The following is a 23455-nucleotide window of genomic DNA, read 5'->3' as shown; positions in this document are numbered from 1 at the left end:
TAAGGGCCGCATCCTAGATCTTGGAGGGAGAAGTGATCACGACCTGCTGTGATCGCTACATTCCATTGGAACAAGGAAACTGTCAGCCTACAGGGAGAGACTTGTGAGTGCACCACTGGACCTAAAGCACGGAACTCACTCCCACAAGTGATACCAATGGCTGCAGAATTCACTGGCAGAATTAAAGGCAAAACTCTTTGCTTTGACTTTGCGTTCCCTCGGTGAATTATTTCCACACATGCCACACTCGCTCACACTGACCAATATAAAAAGCAACCATAAAGTTATCGAGCTATTTCTCTTAATGTTGGGAAGGAAGGAAGAGAATGAGACTGTTGTTATTATTTATACATTCAAATATGTGGGAGGTTCTCACATATGATACTAATTGGGACGTTTAAAGTACCTAAACAGATGGGTAGATATCACAAACATTCCCACTGACTTCAACGGAAGTTCCAAATTCTGAATGATTACATTATACATTTTTTTCTCCTCAGCACTTGAGAATGAACACAATGTGATTGGAGAATGGTTGCAAATCAATGAGCACCAGTATTGGCTACTTTTGCTAAGAGATCCTTACAGAAAATGCCAATCAGATATGGTGACTCTCTGTTTCATCCTTTAATGCGGCGTTTTTCAAAGTTCGAGTCGCGACCCAGTACTGGGTTGCGGCATGTAAGGCACTGGGTCGCTCTGGTCAGCACCGCCGACCGGGATGTTAAAAGTCCCCCCAATGGTGCTGCCCAGCTAAGGCAAGCTAGTGCCTACCTGTTCCAACACCGTGCTGCACTCCGGAAGTGGCCAGCAGCGGGTCCGGCTTCTAGGCAGGGGGGCCACAAGGCTCCACACGCTGCCCCTGCCCCGAGCACCGGCTCCACACTCCCATTGGCTGGTTCCTGGCCAATGGGAGCTGGAGGGGGCGGTGCCTACGGGTGAGAGCTGCACAGAGCTGCTTGCGTGCCTCCACCTAGGAGCCAGAGCTGATACTGGCCACTTCCAGGGCGCAGTGCGGTCTGCGGTGCCAGGACAGGCAGGAAGCCTGCCTCTGCACCCCAGCTGTGCTGCTGACCAGGAGCCACCGGAGGTAAGTCCGCACCCCAACCCCGTGCCCCAACCCTGAGCCCCATCCAAACCCAGAACCCCTTCCTGCACCCCAAACCCCTCATCCCAAGCCCCAGCCCAGAACCTGCACTCCAGTCCAGAGCCCTGACCCCCTCCCACACCCGAACCCCTTGCCCCAGCCCTGAGCCCCCTCCCACACCCTGAACCTCTCATTCCCGGCCCTATCCTGCAGCCCTCATCCCCACACCCCAACCTTCTGCCCAAGCCCTGAGCCCCTCCCACATCCCAAACCCCTCATCCCCAGCTCCGTTGGGTCATGGGCATCAACAATTTTCTTCAACTGGGTCCCCAGAAAAGAAGTTTGAAAATCACTCACACTTTAATGCAGTCTCAAGAGATGTTCCATTGTTCTGCCTTGGCATCTTGTAAGAATAAGTAAAAGAAAGGCACTAGTATCAAATACACCCTTTCCCTTTCTGTTCTATTTTTAATCAGTAAAGGTATTTTTTGAACAATGTTTGGGGGTAGGAAAGAGATTCTGTTCATTTCTGTACAAAGTTTGCACAATGAAAACTGAAAGCACAAGAATTTCACCAGCTTTTGTGCTTTATTACAAATTACAAACAGAACAGATCACCCAAAGATTTTTGGTAAGATTTTTTACCCTTTTTCAGTAAGCCTGAAGGAAGCTGTAGCATGTTCACGCCCTGGTAATTTTAAGTGATGTTAATATTTATTATTTCAATGTATAATAATAAAAAGTGATCATATAAAGTTCTGAGAACCTGGCCAGTTTTTTAAAATTACAAAACCAAATGCAAATTTTCATCATCTCACCCTTTTTTTTTTAAACACCAAAGAGCTGCTCTTCATACAAATAACATTTCCTCTACATATTGGCCAGTACACTAATCTCCTCAAGAGCCCGTTGAAACAAATGGGCCCCTGAGAGTACCCTAAATGTAAAACAAACAAACAAAAAAAAAAACAGGCTACTTCAGATTAAGAGAGGAAGAGTATTCCAGAGCTCTGAGACCCTTACAAAGGATGTCTTGCTAGCAGCCATCTCTCCATAACATTGAGGGCGGCTCTAGCATCTGCATTTCACTGACTCCAGCTGTAGAAGTATATCATGGGGAGAGAGGAAGTCTCTCAAGTAGGCTGTTCCCAGATCACTGGATAGGAATATTTCAGATCTCTAGGCCTCACAAGGTTACAGGGCAGGTAAGCAGCTACAAGGTCCATTGAGGTCTAGCTCTTCCCCAAACAACTTCCCTGCCCAACACGTGTCTCCCCTTACTTGTAGCTGTCTTCTTCAGAGGCGGCCCAGTGTACTGCAGTCTCTCTCCCTACACCACTCTGGCATCTTCAGGGGGTAGGACCATCTTTTTGTTCTGTGTTTGTATATGCCTAGCTCAATGGGATCTTGGTCCATGGCTGTGGATCCTAGGGCATTACGGTAATACAAATCAAATAAAATCAATCAATAAATAATATTAGCAGTAGACCCATTCCCTCAGTATATTCGAGGAGCATGTCCTACTCCTCTCCTACAGGGGAAGCCCAGCAGGCTTCTCCCCTGTTTGTTTCTTTCCTTTGACCTGGGAAGGTTTGAAATTTCACCTTTCATGTAGAAATGTGCCCTTCTTCAAAATGCACCCTTTTTGCGACTGAGTATGGGCAAGCTTCTCTGAACATATCTAGTGAGCCTGTGCAGGATGTATGCACGTGTGCGCTGGGGGAACTGAAGTCTGAGTGAGGCCCTTGTTCTCTCCTGCCCTTTGCCCTCAGTTTCAGTACTTTGCCTCAAGTACACTAAATCAATGCAGGGATCCTGCAACGACATCTGAAATTAGAGCTCTGGTAGATGGGGATGAAACCCCCAGGGGGACGGTTTCCTCTATATCCCAGACTCTTTTGTCCACACCATGGAATGCAGACATTATCTGGACATCCACTGTATGGCATGGAGGAAAAGAGAGAAGGGGAGAGGTTATAACAAGAGATCAGGTCTATAGAAGGGTCCCTTTTGACAGGTATAGCGAGCCCATCAAAATGTGTCCATGCCCCAGTTTTCTCTACGAGTCCCATGGAAGGCACATTTGACACATAAGGTGAAAGGCATCAAAATGAGGCCTGGGCAGATGCAAATCTGCGGGGCGGGCATAGTTTGAGGGGCTTCCATACCCATCAGAACCAGAGTTGAAAACTGTGGGGCGGTTGGGCACATTTTGATGGGCTCGTCATACCCCTCAAAATGTGTTACTCTGGATTACACTGCTAGAAGTTAAAATGGCAGCCAGGCACACTTTGATGAAGAGAATATTTTGACATGGCATGTCCATTCTGTATTAGCTCTCAGGACCCCACCAAAGCTGCCTTTTCTGCCTATACAACATCCCCACTAAGAACCTCACCCAGTCCCAGAAGGCACAGAACTTGTTTAAAAAGTTTCTGGCTGAAACTAAGTTCTGTTTCTCTTGCTCTCTTTTTTCCTGGCTGAAATATTAGGTTATTTGGGACTGTTTGCAAAAACCTGGGATGATCCCAGGCAAACCAGGGCTATTTGCAACTATGGCAGGAACAGAAAGGGCTGCAGTTGTGGAGCAATTCTGCAGCATTTTACATAAGAACATAACATAAGAACATAAGAAAGGCCGTACCGGGTCAGACCAAAGGTCCATCTAGCCCAGTATCCTGTCTACCGAGAGTGGCCAATGCCAGGTGCCCCAGATGGAGTGAACCTGACAGGCAATGATCAAGTGACCTCTCTCCTGCCATCCATCTCCACCTTCTGACAGACAGAGGCTAGGGACACCACTTCTTACCCGTCCTGGCTAATAGCCATTAATGGACTTAACCTCCATGAATTTATCCAGTTCTCTTTTAAACTGTGTTATAGTCCTAGCCTTCACAACCTCCTCAGGTAAGGAGTTCCACAAGTTGACTGTACGCTACGTGAAGAAGAACTTCCTTTTATTTGTTTTAAACCTGCTGCCCATTAATTTCATTTGGTGGCCCCTAGTTCTTGTATTATGGGAATAAGTAAATAACTTTTCCTTATCCACTTTCTCCACATCATTCATGATTTTATATACCTCTATCATATCCCCCCTTAGTCTCCTCTTTTCCAAGCTGAAGAGTCCTAGCCTCTTTAATCTCTCCTCATATGGGACCTGTTCCAAACCCTTAATCATTTTAGTTGCCCTTTTCTGAACCTTTTCTAGTGCCAGTATATCTTTTTTGAGATGAGGAGACCACATCTGTACGCAGTATTCGAGATGAGGGCGTATCATCGATTTATATAAGGGCAATAATATATTCTCAGTCTTATTCCCTATCCCCTTTTAAATGATTCCTAACATCCTGTTTGCTTTTTTGACCGCCTCTGCACACTGTGTGGACATTTTCAGAGAACTATCCACAATGACTCCAAGATCTTTTTCCTGACTTGTTGTAGCTAAATTAGCCCCCATCATATTGTATGTATAGTTGGGGTTATTTTTTCCAGTGTGCATTTTGGGGAAGGATTCAGTCTTTAGCATTTCTCTGGCAGTATATTAAGAAAATTAAAAGGCAGATGTAATAAAGACTCTATGAAGATTTGGAAATGACATTCTATAAATAGCATCACTACTAAGAGTGTGTTGACAGTTTTATTGTGTTAGCTAGTGTCTCCTTAGGATGCCAGAACTGCTCAGGTTTGCTCCATGGTTTACACAGCCTTAGAGTATATCAGTAGAGAGTATGTTGGCTCACCCATTTAAATCATTCCATTCCCAAGCATTACGTCTCAGTAATCTATCACTCAAAGTGCTTGCAAGACAACAGTCTTATCTGAGTTGATGCTCAGCTCCTGTTGTTCCACAGGAAAAATAAATCACCACCACTACCACCAAGATGAAAAGTCAAATACAAGAACCAATGAGAGAATAATTAGAGCTAAAGAAATGGAAGTGCCTAAAGGACATTGCCCCAGTGAGCCCAGTGCTGAAGTCCTCACTCAGGCAAAACTCCCACTGTAGTTAATGGGAAATTTGCCTTTGAAAGGACTGCAAGGACTTATGGCCCCACAATTGAGGAAGAATGCTTTATCATGTTGGGCTACATAGGGTCACTTGTTGAGCAACAGTAGAATATTTTGTTCATAATGAGAGCTTATTGAGTTTGGTTGCCGTAAGTTTTCAGCTTCTAATTATGGTGTTTAGAAGACAATGGAGATGGCTTAAAATAATAAAGAATGCTGCTAAAACTGCTAAAGCTGCTGCGGTATTACAAAGACAAATGTTGGCTCCTTGTGTATAGTATACATTTAACCTGTCACCAAACACAGAGCATTTTACAGGTAAAATGTAAAAGGATGTATTTAGTAGCAATCAAATGAATGAGTTTTTTGTTTTAGCTTTTAAAAGTAACTACCTATGTTAAAATGAAACTTTATTAAATTATAAATTAAATATATCAAATACATCAAAAATGTATGCAACTTGCTTCTGTTACAACAGGAGTCATTATGATGCAAAGTTAAAGGTTTCTAGAACATAATGAAATTCAAACTTGCATTCTTAGCCCTGTTGCCATGGCCAATTCAGCTGAAAATGAGAATTATAGTGAGAGCATTTCCTGGTCTTTGACCCTTCCTGTAGGGTTTTAAAATCAGGTTTTATATAGAGCACTAACCTCATTCTGAAGCAATTCAATTATAATAATATGAATAATATGAATAATATGAGTGGTGTTAAAACACTTTAATAAATTGAAAAGTATTTAAACATCTTTATTCTAAGTTTCAAAAGACTGGGCATTTACCTTCCAGGCTTTCTGTATATATAATGCAAAAGTCTTTGGCAATGAAACTGATAATATTAAAATATATTCTCTAGTCTATATAAATATTTTTCAGACATGTGTCTTAGGTAGGTAGGTAGGTAGAATAGGTTTGATAAATTAAATTTACGTATACATTATTTGCATATATTTTACAGATTATTGCACACAGTACACAAAGAGTTGTTGGTTCTAGACAGTGATATGGGGAACTTCAGTGGTTTGTACAATATTCCGTGAAAATATTCCTAAAAAGTCAGTAAATGTTTTTAAAAACTGTATAGCACATATTGAATATATATTTTAAATCTGTTAAAAGGCTAATTTTTTTTTATTTTTTGCCTTCAAATGCTAAAGTTAAACACTTTGGCTAAATTCTACTCCTGGATTTTTTGACGTTACCAGGAGTTTCTTGTATATCTGAAGGTAGAATTTGAACCTTAGTCAATATTGTGAATATTGATATAAAGAACGGATGTGTTTGACTGCCACAAACTAAAAACAAGTACTATCATTCAGTTCCAAATTATTAGTTACTTTGCCTCAAAGGTACAAGTGAATCCACTGCAAATGCTATATTATTAAACACATAAAGCTAAATGGAGTTGTACATACTTAAACCAGGTCTGATTTGGACCCATATAACCTTTATTTGCCATTTCTGAGTTTTGCCTGATGATTTATTTTTAAGCTTTGTAAAACTGATTAAGTTTCCTAATGTGGCAGCAATAGGTTGTGTATGTCTCACAACCATATAGAACTGCCCAATAGACATTTAGCTTAATGCTTGTTTTAATGCGCCTATCATACCATAGGTGGTGTGACAGCATTCCAAATGCAGAGCTGGCCTTGGCTATGTGATGAATAATCTCCTAAATTGTGGTATTCTGTGACAGTCTTCTTAGCATATATGCAACGTGCCTGAGGTGACACGTGACCAGGATTCATCACTGAATTTGGTTCACTGGTTGGATCATTAGCTTCCTGGCTTGGGCCGGGTACTGACGTGGAGTGCAATGTGAACACTGATCCATGCCCTCTTCTGTGACACACCCTAGGCCACAAAACTTCTCCACAGACTCGAGAGGGGAATTGTTAATCTAAATAACTGGGTAGACATGTGCCTCGACCGGCATAGGTTGTTATAGTACTTCAGTTTTCTTTAGGCTGATTTTGAAATCAAAGCATTTGACTGCATGAGCACAATGATCAGTTCTAAATTCAATGTCTTCAATCAAGTGAGAAACCAGTGCAAAGTGTGGCCATGGACAACCACTGCCTCAGTCCAATGACACAATCTCAGTTGCACAAGCTCAGTTTGGGGAAAGAAGGAAGTATGATTACAAAGCTGCTGGCAAGGATGGGCAGCTCACAAAAGCATGCCACATGGTTAGGCAAGGGGCTAAGGTGGCCCAGAGAAAGGGCTGTCACAGAGGCATCAGTAGAACTTCTACTTCTAACTGTACAAAGTAGATGATTCGTAAAACGCACATACTGAACACTAGTTGTCACTGGAGGTCTGAAAGCACTTTTTACAAGAAAAGGGGTGTTAGCCCTGATGGCCTGGTCAAATTCTAGCAGAGGAAATTACATGCTACCTATATATTCCCCTGAAAATTTTTACTGAATATTGTATTCTTCACTTCCTATAATAAAATGCTGTGTAGGGCTGCCATGTATTGTTAACTAGCTACCACTTTCCATCCAAGATGTTGCCACATATCATTGGTGAGTAAAGCATTACCTACACAGTAAAATACTGAGCGCCTTTAGAACAGACATACATAAATATACGATTATGAGCTTCATGATGTCAGAGGATGAGGACATCAGGGGTGACCTGGGTTAGCACAGGACGACAACTATTTAAAAATGTGCATTTTTGAAATGCCTGTATCTTTTAGGAAAAGATATCTTAACTGACACACTCCTTAGCAAGCAATGTCTGCATCCTTTTCAAGTCCTCACACATTGCCGAGGACAAAATGAAGTGCAGCCCAAGATGTAAAATATCAATGCTGCATTATTCAAACAAGACTCAAACAAGGTATGTGTCTCTTCTGTTTAATCATGCTAAAAGCAGAAATGCTTGTGGCATAAATGATAGATCAATAAGGTTTTTCTGTATTTAGATGAAATCAGATTCACAGTGCCAGAGCAGAAATTAAAATGCCTCTTGCCCTGACATTTCCTAAAAACATCAGAGAGACAAGAACAAGGGTTATTAACAGGATGCTTTTTTTTTTTATTAACAGTGGTATTATCTGTGGTATGGTTAGCTGTCTATGTATGTATATACACAGACACAAAATATATATTACATACAAAAAACTATGTTAAAGGAATATTAATGTTGCAAAGTCCACCACTCAAAAGCTAGGAAATACCAGAAGTAAGGTTGCCTGCACAACCTTAATTCAGCCCCCTTTTGCATATACATTATACAGTCATTAATTACATGAGCACATATTTTTTCCACAAGACCCCTGCCTCATTCAGAGCACAAGGTGGATGGTGCTCCCTTGAGCAGTTATTCAACATGCTGTTTATCCTCATCATTAAATGTGTGGCAATGTACCTTATTTACTGTACACCATTCAAATCCTGATCTGAGGATTATTTTCTCATTGGTTTTTCTATGGTACTCGTCACTGTAAAACGTGAGTACTTCAAAAACATTAATGAATGTATTGTCCCAACACCCTTCTGAAGCGAGGTGGTGTTATTATCCCCATTTTACTGATGGGGAACTGAGGCACAGATACAGTAATGTCAAAAATGTCCATCAATTTTGGGTGCCAGTCTGAGGTACCAATTGACTGATTTCTCAGAGAATTTATCATTGTACATGCTTGCATTTCCTATATATGTATTTTCATATATAATTTCCTAAATTTTGAGTGATTTTGCAACCTTGCCCTTTTATAATAGGTTTTGTTTTTTGTTTTGTTTTTTTGGTAGGCAATTTCCTAGATGCTTAAGAAAACAAACTTGAAAAAAAACCCAGAAATTTCATCATGTGTCATCATATTGCCACCCACATGGTTCGTCAGCAAGGTTTGAACCTTTAGATCCCCTGCATGGACCTGTGCCACTCGAGCTAATGGAATAACTGATATCAATAGTAGGTTATCATCCTCTGTGTGGACTAGCACTAGAGGGGGATGATACACACTTTGCCAGTGGGTTTCACAGTTATTTGCTGACAGCAGAGGAATGGTGAGACTCAGGAATCTTGGGTTCCATTCCAGGTTCTAGAGAGGAATGTGCTCTAGTGTTTACAGACCCTTTTGTCTATTCCCCCAAGTTTGACCTCTTCTGTCCTTGGCCCTTCCAGCTTGTCCTTATTTCAGTCCCACTCTCCCCCTCCCCCTCCCCATCTCATTGTGCCAGCTCCCTCCCACCTCAGCTCTTCATCCCACATACACCCCTCAGCAAATTGTCCCAGTTCCCAATCCACTACCCTACTCTTTTGGTTCCTTGTCCAGGTCTCTCCTCCATTCCCCATTACTTTGTCCCAGTCTCCCCCAGCCCAGTTCCTTACTCCTCTGCATTCTAGTCATGCTGTTTCTTTCTTGTGCTGTGCGTCAGTAGCAAAAGCATTGAGAGCACAGGAGAGACAGACAATCTTCCTGTTCTGTTCTGATGCCCAGTGACCCTTGACATTTGGGAGGAACAATTTCACAGAAAGTCCTGCTCAGCCCCTGCTTCCCTGACTGGTTGTTCTTTGGGTTGTCACGTGTGTAGTCTGGTCAGCAGGTAGCACTGTGAGGGAAGGGAGCACGCTCAGCGTGTTCAGAATCTCTAGAGAACTTAGCTGCCAAACTCAAACATGCCTGTACTGAGCATTGCAAACTGAGATTTCCAGCAGTTCATAATTTGGCCAAATATGGGCAGATTTTCACAAGGATAGCAAAAAGCACATCTCTGACACCAGCACAACCCCCTGCCAACTTTCAAGCCTCAGCTCCAATCATTGGGAAGCTACAGTTTCTCGACAAAATGGTTGCAGGAATATTTTAATGTTTCACTGTACAAAATTTCCCCTGCTACTGTTCCCCTGCATCCTGCATCCCCTTCCACCTGAGCAGCCATGGCAGTTCAGTGGTGCTGAATGTCTTTAATTTCCAAAATACTTGAGAATGAAAAGTGCTACAGAAAGGTAAAATATTATAATATATATATTCTACTTCTCTGGTAGATGCTGAATCATGATGAATGCTTTACTGGAATATCCCCCAGGAAAGAGATTTAACCTTAATGATAGCAACTGGAAATGACTGCAGTTTAATCAGGATAACATTAGCATAATGTTAGCAAAGTCCACTTAGAATCATAGAAGTTTAGGGTTGGAAGAGACCTCAGGAGGTCATCTAGTCCACCCCCTGCTCAATGCAGGACCAACCCCAATTAAATCATCCCAGCCAAGGCTTTGTCAAGCTGGGCCTTAAAAACTTCTAAGGATGGAGATTCCACCACCTCCCTAGGTAACCCATTCCAGTGCTTCACCACCCTCCTAGTGAAAGAGTTTTTCCTAACATCCAACTTAGACTTCCCCCACTGAAACTTGAGACCATTGCTCCTTGTTCTTTCATCTGCCACCACTTTGAACAGCCTAGCTCCATCCTCTTTGGAACCCCTCTTCAGGTAGTTGAAGGTTGCTATCAAATCCCCCCTTACTCTTCTCTTCTGCAGACTAAATAACCCCAGTTCCCTCAGCCTCTCCTCCTGAGTCATGTGCCCCAGCCCCCTAATAATTTTCATTGTCCTCCACTGGACTCTCTTCAATTTGTCCACATCCTTTCTGTAGCAGGGGGGCCCAAAACTGGATGCAATACTCCAGATGTGGCCTCACCAGTGCTGAAGAGGGGAATAATCACTTCCCTCGATCTGCTGGCAACCCTCCTACTAATGCAGCCCAATATGCCGTTAGCCTTCTTGGCAACAAGGGCTCACTGTTGACTCATATCCAGCTTCTCGTCCACTGTAATCCGCAGGTCCTTTTCTGCAGAAGTGCTGCTTAGCCAGTTGGTCCCCAGCCTGTAGCAGTGCATGGGATTCTTCTGTCCTAAGTGCAGGATTCTGCACGTATCCTTGTTTAACTTCATCAGATTTCTTTTGGCCCAATCCTCCTATTTGTCTAGGTCACTCTGGACCCTATCCCTACCCTCCAGCATATCTACCTCTCCCCCCAGTTTAGTGTCATCCATGAACATGCTGAGGGTGCAATCCATCCCATCATCCAGATCATTAATGAAGATGTTGAACAAAATCGGCCCCAGGATGGACCTCTAGGACATTCCGCTTGATACTGCTGCCAACTAGACATTGAGCTGTTGATCACTACCCGTTGAGCCCGACAATCTAGCCAGCTTTCTATCCACCTTATAGTCCATTAATCCAATCCATACTTTTTTAATTTGCTGGCAAGAATACTGTGGGAGACCATATCAAAAGCTTTGCTAAAGTCAAGATATATCTCGTTCACCGCTTTCCCCATATCCACAGAGCAAGTTATCTCATCATAGAAGGCAATCAGGTTGGCCAGGCATGACTTGCCCTTGGTGAATCCATGTTGACTGTTCCTGATCACCTTCCTCTCCTCCAAGTGCTTCAAAAAGGATTCCTTGAGGACCTGCTCCATGATATTTCAAGGGGCTGAGGTGAGGCTGACCAGTATGCAGGGCCGGCTCCAAGCACCAGCTTAACAAGCAGGTGCTTGGGGCGGCCAAGGGAGAGGGGCGGCACCTGCGGCAATTCGGGGGCGGCAGGTGCCTCACTCCCTCTAGGAGTGAAGGACCTGCTGCTGAACTGCCGCCGCCGATCGCGGCTTTTTTTTTCCAATTGCCGCCGCCGATCGCGATCGTGGCTTTTTTTTTTTTTTTTTGCTTGGGGCAGCAGAAATGCTGGAGCTGGCCCTGCCAGTATGTAGTTCTCTGGATTCTCCTTCTTCCCTTTATTAAAGATGGGCACTATATTTGCTTTTTACAATCATCCAATGGCTCTGCAATCACATCAATCAACTCCCTCAGCACCCTCAGATGCATTAGATCTAGCCCATGGACTTGTGCATATCCAGTTTTTCTAAATAGTCCTAAATAGTTCTTTCACCACTGAGGGCTGTTCACCTCCTCCCCATACTGTGCTGCCCAGTGCAGCAATCTGGGAGCTGACCTTGTCTGTGAAGACCAAGGCAAAAAAAGCATTGAGCACCTCAGCTTTTTCCACATCATCTGTCACTAGGTTGCCTCCCCGATTCAGTAAGGGTCCCACACTTTCCCTGACCTTCTTCTTGTTGCTAACATACCTGTAGAAATCCTTCTTGTTACCCTTCACATTCCTTGCTAGCTGCAACTCCAATTGTGCTTTGGCCTTTCTGATTACACCCCTGCATGCTCGAGCAATATTTTTATACTCCTCCCTAGTCATCTGTTCAAGTTTCTACTTCTTGTAAGCTTCCTTTTTGTGTTTAAGCTCACCGAAGATTTCTCTGTTAAGCCAATCTGGTCTCCTACCATATTTGCTATTCTTTCTGCATATTGGGATGGTTTGTTCCTGTGCCCTCAATAAGGCTTTTTTAAAATATGGCCAACTCTCCTGGACTCCTTTCTCCCTCATATTAGCCTCCCAGGGTATGCTGCCCAAGTGCCCATCAGTTACCTTAGGGAGTCAAAGTCTGCTTTTCTGAAGTCCAGGGTCTATATTCTGCTACTCTCCTTTCTGCCTTTTGTCAGGATCCTGAACTCGACCATCTCATGGTCACGGCTGCCCAGGTTGCCACCCACTTCTACTTCCCCTACCAATTCTTCCCTGTATGTGAGCAGCAGGTCCAGAGGACCACGGCTACACTTAATGGTGTAGGCCTACAAGCCTGTCTCCCCCAGCCCAGAAAGAATTAACACCACATCCAAAGTCTCTTCAGACACTTTTTTCAGGGTACAGTTGTATTCTTTAAACATAGGACTCCCAACATACGTACTACCAAATGCCCATAATACCCTTGACCAAAGCAGGCTGCAGGGGCTCAGAGGCCTTTTTCTGGGCATCTCTTACCCCCCCTCCCACCACCACGCCAAGCCTAGCCACAAGAGCCACCTTACTTCCTGTAGCTCTTCCTCAGCTATGCTCTTTCAGCCCTTTATAGGAATCTAATTCCCTCCATTCCCAACCACCTGTTTGTAAAAGGAACTCTGGCACTGAAGAGAGGTGACTGACCCCTGGCCTTCTGGCCCGTAAAGGGGCAGGCCTCTCTGTTACAAATGGAACACAGTCAGCTAACGCTAAGTACTTAAGTGATGTTTAACCAGGTGTGTTAAATAGGTATGAAATTCTAAGCTCTAGTTCTTTACAATTAAAGTTGATAAATATAAACTGAGGCCATGTCTACATTTAAACCACTACAGTGGCACAACTTCCGTCTACCTAGAGCTGTTTACACTAGGTATTAGGTCAATTTCACTATGTCGCTCAGGGGTGTGGATTTTTCACACCCTTGAGAGATATAGTTGGGTTGACCTAACTTTTTAGTGTACGCCTGCCCTAAGTATTTTCATGTGCATTAAGGTGGGCTCAATCAAAGGGAGATGGACAGTTCCAGATGATGGAATTTACAGGTTCCAAAGCAAGCAAACAAACAACTCCAATATAAAATAAGGTTATTTTCTGGAAAAAAAAAAAGGCATTAATTGCAATGTTAATATTGGAAAAGCAAGTAATTAAAAGTCATAAAATGCATAGTTAACTATAGCTCCTTAACTGGAGCCCTATTCTGTTCCTGTGTCTTACTTTAAATAATATCTCTTTATATAATAAATTATTTTTCAAATAATACAGTATATAATACAAACTGGAATTTCTTATGCAACCTCACTTACAGTAAGTATAGCGCAGTACACACAAGACAAAATTTTAAACTTGTGTGCCAAAGATAGGCATATAAGTAAAATAGGCCAAGATAGGCATTTAATTGTGTCTATAGGTGCCTAAATATGAATATAGTTTCCTAACTTCAGGCACTCAAGTTTGAAAACATTGGCCTAAACCTTTATATTTGATTTGATTTTTTAGTCTCAGAAGAGATTTACAAAACAAACCAAGTTTGACTCAGAGTCTACCAAAAGAACATAAAATTCTATTTGTCCACAGGAGGATACAGATGCTACCAGCACCTACCTTTGGTGAAAACACAAATGTTAAAATAACATATTAATAGCATATAAATATACAATATAAAACTGACAACAATTTTACTTAGATGTTTTATCTTTCATATGGGGTTACATAAACATGCTACTAGAGGAAAAAGCATTCTATAACAATCAAAATAAGCAGAAATTGAAAAGATGGGAAAAGAAGCTGTGATACTCAAAAGAAATCTCACCTAGGCAAAAATCAATGGTGATGATACCCCAGAATGGATCACTCTCCGAATAATTTATCCAAGTAGGTCCTATGGCATCTCAAACACCACCACTCATGTAAATACTTGAATCAGTGGCTCACTTTGTCTCACAAATTACTCAGATGTTTATAGATTCTGCCTGAACAAAAATATCCCTAGAAACACTAAAAATATATGAAAGAGACTAGAAGAGACACAAAGCACAGAAATTGCTAATTCCCCAGCAGATCAGCAACTGGGAAACATGTCTAAGACTCAAACTTAAAACTATTGGACACCCTTCTTGTAATGCTCATATGCTTCAGATAGATTTTGGTGATGGGGGAAAGCTGGGGCAATCTTTTGTGAATACTATGAACTCGGTCATTCCTTGGTAACTTCTACAAACTTACTTTGAAGTGCCCAACCTTTTTTCAATTGGCTCTCCTTCAGTATTTCACTTCATTACTTTGGGGGAGTCTGGGGGAGGTCCAGTAATCTGTGAAAATGAAGTTCAGTGACAATTCTGAGTGCTAAAAAATTACTCATATAATAGAAGGAGGGGTAGAATCGCACCAAATGTCAAGGGATGGCACATCTGCATGGCTGAGATAGCAGCCTATGAAATGAATACTAGATTCTGTATATAAATTGAATTGTTTTGGATTTTAGAGCTACATGGGTGGAGATTATGTCTTCTGGAAGAGAAGACAGATTCTGGGTCAGTGGAAATAAATCTGACCGAGAGTAGGCAATGAATGAATTCTGGGGAGGGGAACTGGGCGGGTTAGAGTGGGTGAGTAGCTTGACCTTGACCTCATTCTTTTTTATCTCTCTCTTCCTTTCTTCTCTTCTTTCCTTTAGTATGAATGAATGTATTGCTGTGTTGTCAGTGAACTGGGAGGTGTGTGAGTCCTCTTTGTGTTGTGGTTAAGTACTACTTGACACCTACATCCACAGTGTATTCAAACATGTAGAAAGTACATTTCAGCCCTGAACCTACCACAGGAGGACAGCCAGCTAGTAAAGGTTGATAAAAATACTCATTGTCCAAAGGATGTATTCCTAATTCTTTAATGCCTGTGTAGTGGGGTGGATGCCCCATTCCCTGAATTTGGGCTGCAGCAGGCCAGTGGGCCTATGCAGACAGGGAGCCAATCAGGGAAAGCCTTATAGGGAGCCAATCAGGGCCCAGATTGGAGGGAGCCAATCAGGGCCAGGCTCAGCCCTATAAGAAGGCTGCAGAGGGCAGGAGCAGGTGGTCTGTCCTAGGTCTTTGAGAGGGGAAGGTCTATCTCCAAGCTGGGAGATTAGCACCGTGGACAGCGCAGTGCTGGACAGGCTCGGGGAGCTCTAGCCTAAGGCCTGCCAGGCTACAGGCCCTGAGTGGAAGGGCCTAGCGGGTGCAAGGGGCCATAGAGGGAGCGGTCTAGGGAAGCGGACAGATGAGGGGAGAGAAGGAGGACAGCGAGGCTGCTGCCAAAGGGTCCCTGGGCCGGGACCCAGAGTAGAGGGCGGGCCTGGGTCCCCCCGCCTACCCTCCTTGCAGTACACCCAGCCATTGGCCGTAGAGAGCGGCCCTTATAGACCACGCCAGATCCCTGATGGGAGGGATTAGACTTTGGGGTGTGTGGTTGACCACGGTGGCTGGAACATAGCATAGAGACTGCTGATTGACAACCCCCCCCCCCCCCCCAGAAAGAGGTGTGGAAGGACTGAGGGGCACTGTCGGTGGGCAGTGGTCCTGAAGAGGATGCTGCGAGTTGGTGAGCGATGTGGGCTCAGATATGCCAACCGAGGGCGAGACGACCGTCGGGACACCACCAGGAGGGGGCGCTCCACTGGACTGAGCTAATTCCCGAGACAACCAGTAGGGGGCGCCAGGTGGTGAGTCCCAACCCCGTCACAGCCTGGTTCAAGTTCTTGAACTTCCTTTCAGTGGTAAGCAGAGTTTTAGCAGAGATTTTAAAGATGGAATTGTATTAATCTGTTATCCAGGGGTCAGCACCACCATATTGCACGACAGACACTTGACAAAATTACCGGACTTAGTGTCAGACATTGGTGGGGGGTTATGTCATTCAGGCCTGGGCTACACTACCGCAGTAAATCAAGCTAACTTTAGCAACTTCAGTTACGTGAATAATGTAACTGAAGTTGACGTTGTTAGATCCACTTACCGTGGTGGCTACACTGTGCTGTGTCGATGGGAGAGAGCATTCCTCCTCTCTGCCCTGGAGCCTCCCTCCCCTGCCTGCATATGCTGCCTTTCGGGGCCAGGCACTGAGTGAAACCAGAGAGCCCTGGCTGCCTGCTTCCCTCCTGCCCCTGAGGCCCCTGGGTGGTGCATTCCCTTCCCTGCCCCAGTCCGCCCTGAGCCTGAGCTGTGCCTCCGCCCCCAGTGCTCAGGGAGTGGAGCCGGAGGCAGTGTGTAGAGCTGCCTGGGCCACCGCCGGCTGCACCTCCACCAGCAACAGCAGGGATGGGGAGCTGCTTGCGGGGAACCGCCCAAGGTGACCATGACACTTGTGTCCGTGTATGGACATGTTACCGACCCCTGCTGTTATCTGCAATGAGTTTTATTCATAACCTTTTCCTCACCTTTTTCAATTGTTATTTTTATTATGCAAGCATTTATATGGTAAATTTTTGTTTAATTTAATATACAGTTATATCACAAAAGAATAAAGATATTACAATAAAATGAGGATGAAAAGGAGTATAATATAGAGAAATGAGGGATGACATCACCACAAATATTTGATCTTCACTCTTGTGGTTACTAAGGGTACGTCTATACTTACCTCCGGGTCCGGCGGTAAGCAATCGATCTTCTGGGATCGATTTATCGCGTCTTGTCTAGATGCGATAAATCAATCCCGGATCGATCCCGGAAGTACTTGCCGTCGACGCTGGTACTCCTGCTCCGCGAGAGGAGTATGCGGAGTCGACGGGGGAGCCTGCCTGCCGTGTCTGGACCTGTGGTAAGTTCGAACTAAGATACTTCAACTTCAGCTACGTTATTCATGTAGCTGAAGTTGCGTATCTTAGTTCGAAGTGGGGGTTTAGTGTGGACCAGCCCTTAGTCCTGAGCATTTCTTGACATCTACATAGCAGCTATGTAGTGTGGCCACCTGTGTAGTATCCTCTTGGTCTACACACATGCATAGATGCATCTACACACATATACACACACGTGTGTGTGCACTTGTGTGTATCAAAGGGAAGGATTCATGATGGGGAAATCATGATAAGATCAGAACTTTGTTTCAGATCATATGTTATATCTAAATATATTCTGACCCTTCTGAGGGTTCTACTTTCTCTCTGCCCCCACAACCTGTTTAGTGGTGGCAGTTGAACTCTGTAAGGGAGCTTCTGGGGTCCTCCTCCTGCTACCACTTAATCTCTAGGGGTTAGGGTTAGGCGGGTAGTAATCGATCTATCGGGGATCGATTTATCACATCTCGTCTAGACGTGATAAATTGATCCCCGAACGCACTCCCCATTGACTCCGGAACTCCACCAGAGTGAGAAGCGGTAGCGAAGTCGACGGGGGAGTTGCGGCCGTTGATCCTGCGCCGCGAGGACCTGAGGTAAATCAATCTAAGATACTTTGACTTCAGCTACGCTATTCACATAGCTGAAGTTGAGTATCTTAGATCGATTTCCCCCCCCCCCCCCCCAGCGTAGACCAGCCCTTAGGGAGGCTGGAGACCAACAGACGCCTCAGCATAGAGCCTTCATGTCCCATGTTACCAAGAGTGGCAGCAGAAGTCTTCAGGAAGAGGCTCCTTAGTTTTTATGATGCTGGCCCCTCTGCTGCCTATTTTAATACTGCATTCCTTGGGACTTCCTCAGTAGTAGCACCCCAGAGGGCACAGTGTGCCTGGAAAATGTTCCCAAGCTTCTCATAAGGGCAAAAGATTGGGAAGGTGCAGGTGGAAGGAGAAGGAGAGTATATATACACTTTATGGGGTTTTTGTCCCCATCAATGTGTGCCCATGGTAACTGCCATTCATTTTAATGATTATAGATCTACCTCTTTTAGGTTTTTATACAGCACCTACCACAGGGGTATCCTAAGCAAGTATGTACTAGTGGCTCAAAAGACGCCCTAATACCTAAGCTATAGTGAATTGGAACTGAGATGTTGTACAAGGTTATCACAATTTTTAATATAACTGCCAAATCTCATCCACTTTGTTACACTGCCTTTCAGAATGTAAACGCCAAATGGATGTGCTGCCTTTGCTGTCTGTAACCCCCCGACCACACTGCTCCTAGAGCCAGGAACAAAATCAAGAAATGCTGACTCCCATGATTTCACCACAGTGCCATGATAGGTGAGCTACCTGCCAGCTCAAGAGTGTCATGTCCCTCTCTAGGGGCTGGTGCACAGAGGATAACAACCTACTTCTTTAGCTCAAGCAGAAGAGGTTGGTGCTGTTGATCTGAACGTCTGGGTTTACATCCTGCTCAGGGCTGACGAGAGGAGGGGGGAAGCCAGTACAAATTACTGGGCCTGGCGGTCCAGAAGGGGGCCCGGGGCCCGGCTCCCCCCCCGCCCCCCCGTCGGCCCTGTTTTGCCAGTCCGCCTTTGCTGGGGGGTCCAAAATTTTTTTTTCACCGGAGCCCGAACCTGATCTCGGCGGCCCTGATCCTGCTGACAGCCCAGGGAGAAAAAAGTAATGTGTGATCATACAATTAAAGACTGCATCATAATACATCTGCACAAGAAGATCAGAATTAAAGGTGCACAAGTAGCCTTAATGCTGGCATTTTCTAATACTCTGCTTGACTTTTCAACCTTAATGTTCTTTTAATGTAGGGATTTTTAAAAGAGGTAATAGATACATCTAGGAACCCCACTTACTGGGGGACTGAACGCCTCAGACAAATGAGTTACAATTCTTTGATCAGCCAGCCACCAGTATGAGTTCAGGCCAGCTCAGGAGGGATTGAAAGTTTTCCATTTCTAATGGATGTTTGATGTCCCCTATATGAGATGAGTTTGTGGGATCTCTGCTCCAGTTTCCACATCACAACCTCACCTGTTGCTTTACACTAATTGGCAGATTCAGCAGAGAGGAAAAGAACCGCATGGATTGTGGAGCCTGAACTACCCCTGTTGTTCCTGGAGGAAATCCCTTCCAGATAGGACTGAGGCATGCCGGCCAGACAGTGTGTGAGAAGCTTGCCATGCTGCCCCCTGTAGATATATAGAAGACTTCATTCATCAGTGCAGACCAGGACTGGCCTGGGACAGAAACATTGCATCCATGCCCCTTTGCTCTGGCTATGCCCCCATTTCTCGGTGATGCCCACAGCAGGGAGCTGGAGTGATGTAGGAGCGTTTACACCATCAGGGGTCAGTTATACTAGCGGAGCAGTGCAAAGTGGCTGTAACGTGCAAGAGAACTTGGCTCATGTTTATCTTATGCATAGAGCTGGATGAAAGTTTCCCATCAAAATATTTTTAATGGAAAATTATCTTTTTTCACCTAAACAAAAGGTTTCATCAAGCAATTGTACTTTCCTTTTTGACAAATGTTTTTAAAAAACCCAGAAAAATATTCAGTTTTTCAGTTTTCAAAATGAACTTTTTTCAGTTTAGTGTTATTTCCCCTTTTTGCTTTCTTTTCTATTTTCCATGTAGTCTCTGGAAAAGGAGAGGAGAGAGAAAGGGGAAAACAAAAAAAATTGCAGGAAATTTTGAAAAAAATGTTTTCAAAATGATTTCTAAAAAAGTAAATAAAATAAAATAAAAAAATTGACCAGCTCTAATGATAGGTTATCTTATAAAGAGAACTGAGTCCTAACAGATGTCACTATTGTATATGCTTACTTTCTGATTCTGAGCCAGAAACTGCTTACCTTGCTCCTGGGTTTATTCCCCTTGCTTTGGCTCTAGAAACACTAGTCACATGTGTCAGACAAGCAGGAGTTGGCCCTTTTATCTGTACTGTAGATGATTCTGTATTTTAATTTTAATGTGCAAAAAGAAGAACAGGAGTACTTGTGGCACCTTAGAGACTAACAAATTTATTAGAGCATAAGCTTTCGTGGACTACAGCCCACTTCTTCGGATGCATAGTCCACGAAAGCTTATGCTCTAATAAATTTGTTAGTCTCTAAGGTGCCACAAGTACTCCTGTTCTTCTTTTTGCGGATACAGACTAACACGGCTGTTACTCTGAATTTTAATGTGGTTTAGCTTGAAAGCTTTTCTCTTTCACCAACAAAACTTGGTCAAATAAAAGACACTACCTCAACCACCCTGTCTCTATTTTAATGGTGATCATGGTAAAATCATTTCTACATCTTTGAATGCATACACACACTTGTGTACAGTAGAAAAAGCTTAGAGTCTGCATGTGATTATATTAGTCTCTCTCATGCACACTCTCTAATCCTTTCTATTTTACATAAAGGTGTGTGCCTATGAAGGCATAGTAAATAATTATAGAGCATTCACCATTAAAATGTGTACAATTCTGCCGTTCACCTAATTAACATTTCTGTAGTATCTGAGGTCTTCCCTTTGCAAGTGAATGGAATATCTGTGTAAGGTTACAACTGCCATTTGCAAGTACTTAAAAGGCAGTGACTAATATAATATCTAGAATACAGTATATTCTAAATTCCATTTCCACAAAATGTAGCATGGTTCTCCTGTTTGATTATAAAACCATCTAATAATTCTTATTTTATGGCATTTGCTGAGTGAAAGGGGCCATGTTACACTTTGCCCAAGCACAAACCTCTTCCTCAGACTTTTCAATCCACTATTTATCCAAAATGAAATATTTTTGCTAACTATGTGCTTTCAACAATAGACTGCTCTAAGCAGCTGCATTATTTGTTTTTAAAGGATTCTATATTCAACCTGTTATAAAAAAAATAATGTCCCTGTTCTTTGAAAAAAGCATGAGGATTAAAAAGGTTTTAAAATATCCTCAAATGTTAATTAAATACAGAATTTCTTCTTGTTTCCTCTGTCAATATGTGCAAAGTCAGCATCAGAGAAGCTTTTGCCTATTTCAATCATGGATCCACACAGAAAAATCTTAGTCCTGTACATACCTTTCTCAGAGTAATTTTAAGTTTTCCCATGTCCATTAGGCCCTTACAACCTAATCTTGCTCTGCCAATTGCTCCCATGGTGAGATCATTAAGTAAATTATTTTAAGATCAAACAGCCTGCAGTGACAATGGAGTTCCATGTAAGGTAAATGCTTCAAAGCCCCCCTTCCCCCACCCTCTCAAATTATAGCTCTACAGGCTATTCATCACCTCTCGATGGGGCTTGCCCCACCATTACTTGGCTTTTTGCTGCAGGCTAAGGTAGCACCACTAATTGGCCTTTGTAACAAAACTGACCTGTGGACAGGATAAAACTTGTTTGGAGCTTTAGAGACAAAAATTATTCAAGGTTAAAAACACATGAATGCCACAGCTACGTCACCATAATAACTAGTGAATGAATTTCTTCCTCTTGGTTCTTAATGTGAAAGAATGCGTTCATGTGCCCACGCCAAACAAAAGCTCCTTCAGGTAGTTGAACTAGTTCACTTTTTTTTTTAAGCTCAAGGACAAGTAGGTCTATCATTTCCTTTATTTCTTTGGAGCCCCTCACAGTGAGGACCCTTTGATCTCAGAGAATAATGGTAGATGGAACAATTTAACTGCTTCATACAGGTGCAGAGAGTTTATTTGACAGATTGTGGCTTTTATTTCTAGCACATTAGCTGTGTGCATACAAATGGACTCTTGACAGATTCAAGCAGGTAGATCAGAATTAAAAAAATAAAATAAAGCCTCAACAAAAGCTTGGTCACACCTGCAAGGATAGCACAATCTGAAAATGCTGCATAAATTAAAGACAGGTAAAGCCATTAAGTTCCCCTGCTGTGAATGAATTTTTACAACTGAGGAAGACAGCGTGTGGGTGGGAAAGAAGCTTGAATGAGTAAACAACAAATCATCCAGACAATCTCCTTCTAGTTTAAAGAGCCTATACTCCGTCTGAGTTATTTTAAAATAAATAACTCTGCTAGCCAAGCCTTGTACTGTAGCACCTAAATTATATTGTCTATAACAGAGGACTGAATGGATGGGAGAAGCAAAGTGAAGGAAAGCATTTTCAAATCATGTTTACTCAAACCGGCACTTTTTTCCCCAAAGGATGATTATCTGTGCAAATTATCTTACATTTACAGTTACTCATGATTACGACTGCTGAAGTGAAAATCTGCCCTTTTAACTTTGTAAGCTGTTTTTTTTTTTCTTTTTTGGTTTTTCACTTAGCTTAAGTGTAGTTAAAATGGCTTGTATAAGATGCTGTTCAATAGCCTACCATCAACAATAACAAGTCTTCTGAAGATTGCTTCTTTAGACTGATACTGCTTATGAAAGCCACTCATTAATTCTGCATTTATTTCTGCTCTTTTCTGTTTTAAATTTGATGTTGTCTTCTCAACGCATTCCCATGCTTCCAGTAATGTCTTGCCCTTAGAGGCCTTGTCTATGCTTGAAACACTGAGCTCTGGTCCACATACAAGTTTTGTACCAGTATAGCTATTTTACTTAGTGGTATATATATATTTTACCAATATAGTTATACTAGTACAATGTCTAATATGGAATTGAATTGTACCAATATAGTCACAGCAGTACTTGTGTGTGTATAGCCAAGTCCAGAGAGTAGTTTGCCACTGATGATAGCAATGGTAAAAACTGTAAAGTAAATCAGTTTCCACCTCTGCCACTACTGGTAGAGAATTACAAGTCCTAGTTTCACTGACGAAATACAGTTCCCAGAAACTGAATAAGAGCAAACTATTGTACTGAAGGCTGAATACTAACAATAGCCGTTAGCCAATATCACAGATATTTGCATACAGGGCCAAATTCAAAGGCGACACAAATGGTGGTTTCTTTACACATTGGTGTAAGTTGGTGTAACTTGCATACTAAATGGGCTAAAATAGCAGGATTTCAGAAAAAGGTTTGGTCTACACTTTAAAGTTTTATGAGCATGGCTATGTCAATTAAGGGAGTGATATTTTGCTGACATAGGGATGCTGGTAAAAACCCTAATGTATGTGCAGTTATATCAGTATAAGAAGTCCTTATACAAATATAGCTTATGCTGGTTCCCAGAATGCCTTTTCTAGT

General features: G+C 43.0%; 1 long non-coding RNA gene across 1 annotated transcript in view; it reads right to left on the bottom strand.

Annotated features, from left to right (window-relative positions):
- Window positions 1–1936: 1936 nt before the first annotated feature.
- LOC135981099 (uncharacterized) overlaps window positions 1937–23455 on the bottom strand; it is a 37730-nt gene continuing 16211 nt past the window's right edge. The window contains exon 3 of the long non-coding RNA XR_010598063.1: window positions 1937–2514. This is a non-coding gene — a long non-coding RNA (uncharacterized LOC135981099). The remainder of the gene's footprint in view (window positions 2515–23455) is intronic.

Source organism: Chrysemys picta, chromosome 2 (genome assembly GCF_011386835.1).
Source record: "Chrysemys picta bellii isolate R12L10 chromosome 2, ASM1138683v2, whole genome shotgun sequence".
Lineage (NCBI taxonomy): Eukaryota > Metazoa > Chordata > Testudines > Emydidae > Chrysemys > Chrysemys picta.
This window is presented reverse-complemented; position numbering and strand designations above follow the sequence as displayed.